This window comes from Lutra lutra, chromosome 5 (assembly GCF_902655055.1).
Source record: "Lutra lutra chromosome 5, mLutLut1.2, whole genome shotgun sequence".
Taxonomy (NCBI): domain Eukaryota; kingdom Metazoa; phylum Chordata; class Mammalia; order Carnivora; family Mustelidae; genus Lutra; species Lutra lutra.
The window spans coordinates 114,167,380-114,174,195 of NC_062282.1; positions in this window are offsets into that span (position 1 = coordinate 114,167,380).

Consider the following 6,816-nt stretch of genomic DNA (forward strand, 5'->3'; position numbering starts at 1 on the left):
TTTAGCAAAGTTTGAAAATAAAAGTCAAGCGTCCTGGTCATCGCCCTCCTTCCACTATTATTTGAATATTATTTGGTGTCATTTTGGTAATAAGGTCCCATTTCAGATAGTTTGTGGAAATAGACCTGGACAAACAACTAGAACAACAACAAAAACACATTATGAGAGAAAGTAAATGTGTCTGTGAGAAAAGCACTATATCCTGTATAATTTTCAAATGAAGTAATTTCTTTGCCATTTGAATGAGTGAATACTCAAATGACCCAGATATTTTAGTGAGAACTTTGCATTTAAGCAGTCTTATTTTTCTTGAAGAAATATGTTGTAAGCATATTAAAAATTATTTCATACAAGAGTAGTGAAAATAGAGGATGGTTAGATATTAGACTGGTAAGATACGCCTGGAAGTTTACACACACACACACACACACACACACACACACGAACAAAATATGCAGAAGTGTACTGTGGTACAGGTTATAACACTTAACCTACATGTCTTCATCTGGGTTTTGAAAATACAGGGTAACTTACTATAAAAGTTTGTTTCCTCATCTCAGAAGAAATTTCCTAGAAAAAAACTTGTTAAATTAATAAAAATCAATGAGAGATAGTTCTGGAGGGAAGCTTAAATGATTATAACATATCATAATGATTTTATATAATATTTACAGAGACCCAGAATTTTGGACTGACAGATTTCTCCTGATAAGCTTTACTTGAGGAAAAAGATCCAGTAGAAAAAGTTGTGAATAGGCTGACTATCATCACTTGTTAGCGAAGTTGCTTCTATTAAGCTGATATGGAAGGTGTCTCATAAGGAAGATGATCAATCTTCAGTGTTCGCTAGAGCAAAGGAAAGACAGGAAAAAAAAGGCAAAATGAAGAGCTCATTATAGGGAGTGGATCTGGGAGAAAAAAAACAAAACAAAACACTGAGGCAGAAAGAGAGAAGACAGTATTCACCCTAACTGGCATCAGCAAATCAGCCAGATTTTACCAAAGTGCCTTGGCTGAAGTAAGTATTCATTCATATAGTTTAAGCTTCAGGAGAATATGACCTTGAGTTTATTTATTTGCTTTGTAGCCTCAGCTAAGTTTTAAAAGATTTTTTAAAAATCTTCTTCATACTCATAAAATAAAATAAAATCATAGAATCATCATCATCATCATCATCATCCCCAAACACACAGGTTGTGGTGCAGACTACACAACATAGGTTAAGTGCCCAACACAACACCTGTTGTGTAGTAGATATCCTATAAATATTGCTTCCCTTTATCTTTTCAATTTTTTGACATAGCTCTTGTAATTCCCATCCTTAAATTCCTCTACTGATCAATAGTAAGTCAAAATTCCTGACCTAAAATCTTACAGAAATAGAGATATTCTTTGTAACAAATGTTAACATAATGGATTCCTGATGGTTTGGATTTGAGAAAAGCTGCGCCTACATATCACTCATTTTTACTTGGTTGTATTTAGACTTTGCTCATCCTAGTTTGATCACTGAATAATTAACAAAGACCTGAAGAAAGGTTGCTCAATATCATGGCAATGGTTTCCTCCCTTATATGGACATGGGTTTAAAGAGACGACTTTCTGATAACTACAAGATAATCTCTGGAAAAAGTCTCCCAGGGCCTTAAATAGAAATCTGAGGTGCCCAAAGTAAAAAAAGACACATGGCATTTTGAGAAAGAATTCTGCTTAGTGGTTAGTCCTGTTGCCCAAAAATAGTATGCTTTGGAGGAATAATGCTTTAGTGTTCACAATAAAATGAATGAATTCATTGACCTAAAATTCATTTATTTATGAAACAAATTCTCAGAGACAGAGAATCATGCTTTCCAAGTAACAAACTTCATTCTTGTTAAAAAAGTCATGGAACCAGGATAAGGTTGATGGTGAGGGGTGGGACGTGAGGAGAATAAGGACCTTTTCTCATTTATTGTTTGAACTTTGTTTCACCAACACAACACTTAAAAACATTTGGAAAACTTAGGGCAATACTTTCAGAAGAATATGTTCTATTTCTACTTATTATACAGTGGAAGTTTTCCAGATACTAGCAATGATCTTGACCAAGTGATTGGCCAAAATTATTTTTTCCCGTAAACTGCTGCAATGTATTCTGTAGCATTAAATAGGCATATGTAATTTCACATTATATCGAATTGTAGAAATGGACTCAATTCTATGTTAGAGATACCATGTATGGTGGACGCATGATAAACATTTTTTATTAAATGCAGTATATGGACATAGTGATCCTTTTTTCCAAAGTCTATTATTTTTAATGTCAGTTGATCACACTACTTAATGAGTGTAATCCTTTGCATATTTAAAATATGCAAAACATGAAATAGCATTCTAACTTGACTTTTAAGCCCATCTTTCTTTACAAATATTAGTAGAAAACCAAGAAGAGATTAACTACATTATATTTCTGCCTATTTCTTTGTCTTTTAACTATGAAATAGTATGTATTTTCTCGCATCTCCTCATCATTGAGGTGATTTTTTTTAAGACCTGCAAATATTGAATTAAACATATATGTGTTAAATAGGCTATTTGTGCATCATACAACCTTTAAACAATTTTTTTGTTTTTATGGGCAAGCTGTTAATAAAGAGACATATGTGCTGTTTTATATATCCACATGCTTTACTACCATTTTTTAGATAAGCACCATAACTTAAGTTGTCTTCCGCACAAAGTTCTGGCAAGCTTCAATAGATTCATTAGTGGGTTTTTCTTTACAACCAACGAAGCTCAAAGAGCTCCTAACAATGGAGCTAATCACTGCCTCTTCCCTGACCCAAGCTTAGGTTTTCCCTCCTTTCATTCCAGACTCTTATTTCATTTCTGAGCAATTGGATTTCCGTGGCACTCCCAGAACAAATAAATATCTCCCTTTCCCCCTGCTTACATCTTTTGTGTATATTTTTTCTATACGACTGCCCGTATTTAAACTAGTGTGGTAATGGCAGGGTTGTTCAGGTAATCTTTCATTGGACATAAATGGTGTAGCATTAAAATGCAGATAATGTTACCTCAATTAGAGAATGCTGTGCAAAACTTGAAAAAGACGTAGCTAAATGTTTGGACTAAACAAGTAAGTCTATGTTGTTAGGAGTGGGGCTGGGCAAGTTGCATTTTCAATAGATCCCTTAATGAATAAATGTTAGACTGTATCAACAGTCCTGAACAGGCTTGTGGTTTGTGTGTGCATGAAGTGTAATGGTATCAATTGACTGGCTCTTTGTGGTTGCTATAAAGTACTCTTGAATGTGTCAATGGAGAGAAGGCCTGCAGACAATGAAGCCATGACAGCTGAATGTCAGCAGCGACCTTGAACCTAAACTGGTTTCACCATTCCAGTGACTCTAGCTACAGTGAAGACATGCACTGGAGCCGGACCTTCGGCATTGCCTGTCATTTTCTGTGTTCAGATTCCAAGCACTTAAGTGACAATTTCACCACATTGCTAGACCTTGCTAATATGCATCAGTGAACGTTCACTTATTAGTGATGGGGCTAACGATATGTTCAGCATTTTAATCAGACCTGCATTGGCATTTAAAAAATACAAAAAAAAAAAAAAACCCCAACAACAACAAAGCAAAACAAAGCACCATTCTAGAAAAAATGTTTCATATAAGCAAACTCATCCAGAGAAGATACTCAAAACATGTCTTTTCTGCAGCAATGGATTCTTTGATATCGATCTTGCATTACACAGCATTACTGCACATACATTACCACACTCTTTATTGCTGCAAATAGCACATGATTAGTTAATTAAAATATGGCATCAAGGAATAATTAATATTTGTAATGCAGTGTTTCTTTAATGAAAAACAAGAGAATTCTTCTAAAGGTCACATTTACAGATTAAATGTGTCTTTAACATAAATGGAATGTTATTAAGCTAGGCTCAATATTCAGGAGAGAACTACAAAGCCTTTTGTGGCAAAACACTATTAATGAATTCAAGAAACTGAATCCCTTTGCTAATGCTGGAGTTGAGCAAGGTTAGAAGCCCAACCACAACTGAATGTTCTTAATATGTTCACTATACTCTGCAGTAAAGAACTGAGGGCAGGGAAGGAAGGGAACTGGGTTGGGAGAGGGAAAGACTGGAGGAAGCAGAGGAAGAAAAGCAAGAGAGATAAGGGCAGAGAAAGAGAGAGGTAGAAAAGAGAGGAGATTTTGATTGGTGAGAAACATGTAACCATGTGTATGCAGCAGAGAACAGTAATATCAGAAACTGGCATGCACGTGCTGTAGGAAGGACAGCTAACATATTTTTTGGTGTTATTAATATTATACCACTATAAGCTCATTGCAATTCATTCTACAGAAAACATAACATTTGCAAAAAACAATGTAAAGAAAAATATTAACTACAAAATTATGAACATAAATAAGTGCAAATTTGTTATTAGACACGTGTACTTCATTTTACTAGCTCATCTGTGAATCCTAATCATCAGTAAAAACTGTCATGTGATATACTATTTTTCAAAGTAAATGAAAGTGAGACACAACTATCCTCTTGTTTCTCTGTGGTTATGTAAGTGCTTATATACTATAAATACTGAATTGCCTGATTAAATTTGTCCTTATAAGTCCTTTACAATGTACAGAGAAGGGAAAAAGTCTCTATAAGATATATCTGTCTTTCACTTGAAAAAGCTGAATGTTAGCACAGATTTTTCAGGAAGTTCCTAACAGGAGAAGGTCACATATGTTTTAAAATATAATAAGAAAGTATCTTTAAAATGAACATGTTACTATGAGAAAATGCTTATTATCCAAAAACACTGCATAAAGTTTATTTATTTATTTACTTAGTAGGATAATTATTTTATGTCTATTTTATCAGGTCATACGATACTATAGAAACAAAAGTAAATACATCATCTTGATTTCATATTTCAGTTAAAATATTTATGATGTGAAAAACCATATTATAAAGGTTATTAAGCTACCACAAAATAACCAATAAACACTTTTAAAACAGAAATTCAAATAACAATCTAAAATCATCAACTGTCCATAGCTTAAAAATGTGCAAAATTTAGCATATAGATAGGTTCTTTTTGGCCTTAAAGTGCAATGAGGAAAATAAATAATGAAATAGAAATATTTCCTTGCATTAACTTTTATGTATGCATGTCCTGGAAAGAAAGATAATTCCCTTTCTAGTGTTTATAGATGTGTTTGCAAAGTTGAACATTCAATTTACACTTTCTTACATTAGTATTACCACTTGTAAGTGAGCTGATACTATTGGTTGGAAGCTATAAAAAATTATCTGCGTCATATACTTATTTTTAGTTTAATGTGCCTCTGTATTTTTATAATTTTCCCAAATATACGTTTTATACCAGAAAAAAGATACTGGCATCGCCCAGTTTTATTTTGCATCGTTGAGATTTCTATGAATTATACTCGCTAGGAAAATAGCATTTAGAAAGTTTTTATATTTATAATGTCACTCCAATGTATAGAGATGTGGTATAATTTTTATGAATGCCAGAGAATAAAGGAACAGCACAGACACTGCCATTCATTATGAAGCGGCACCTCTGCAGACTCCTCTGGTTGGTCTCAGACTCAAAGGGGCCTCTTTCCTCTGCTCTATGGAAGAGCTCTCAAGAAGCCAAGCTCCAAAGCTTGAAAAACTTAATGGTTGGAATGAACCCCTGTTTTTGCTGTTTCGGTTATTTTAAAGTAGGATGATAATTCTCAAATGAGATTTAATCTCCCATGCATATATAGGTTATGGAATTTAAGTTTAAATACAAAAGTAGTCAGAAATGAAATTCAGGTTAACAGGTCAACACAATGCCTACAGCTGAGATGCTCATTTTTGTTGGCCTACATACAGAGCAATCTTGACGAAACCCAAATGTATATGATGATGTCTGAAAATATATCCTTCATGAGATGGTTAAAGGATATATTTAGCAAACATCTGACTATGTTATTTAAGAAAACATTCTAAGTAAATGCTCATACGATGAAGACATGATGGACTATTCCATGAATACATAGGTGACTATGGCTAGGATTTGTGATGAAGAAAGTTGTATAAGAAATTTGCATTAATATGGATTTATTTTTATGCTTTAAGGTACACTCAATAAAGGTATATACGCCAAGTAGGTTTTCCTTCAACATATGTAAACATAAAGAAAGATCATTTTAAAGTGTCCTTCACTCTCTTAAAGACCCATGAACCTTTTATTCTCAAAAGAAATAAAAAAGGATGATGATAGGGTTGAACTTGGAATTATTTATTCTCAAGTTTTATGGTTTGCATATTTAAAATTCATCTTTACTTATTTGTGTAATTATTTGGCAAATGTTTCTTGAGACTATTATATGCCAGATTCCATGTTAAAAAGAAAAACACAACAGCAACACTGGATTCCTGTGCCAACTTTCATTCTTTTTGTTTGTTTTTAGGCCCTCGGCTTTTCAACTTTTCCAAGCTAGGAAGAAAGATGAAGAAGTTTCACACTGTTTGGTTCAATGTGGAACTCTGATCTGAGAACTAAGCAGCTATCCCACACTGGGCCTGGCTTCTCTTCCCCCACAACGATAAAGGGGCTCTGCGGCCCCGCCCTGCCCCTCTCAGGATGAAGCAACCATTCTTAAAGGACTACTCAGCTCTGAATTCATCCTGGACTCTACACATTCAGATTTCAATGCAACCACTACTCTGGGGTGCCTCTTATGTCTCAGATACAGTGCTAATTACTTTGTCAGATGATATTTTATGGATATTTATGTAATCTTGAG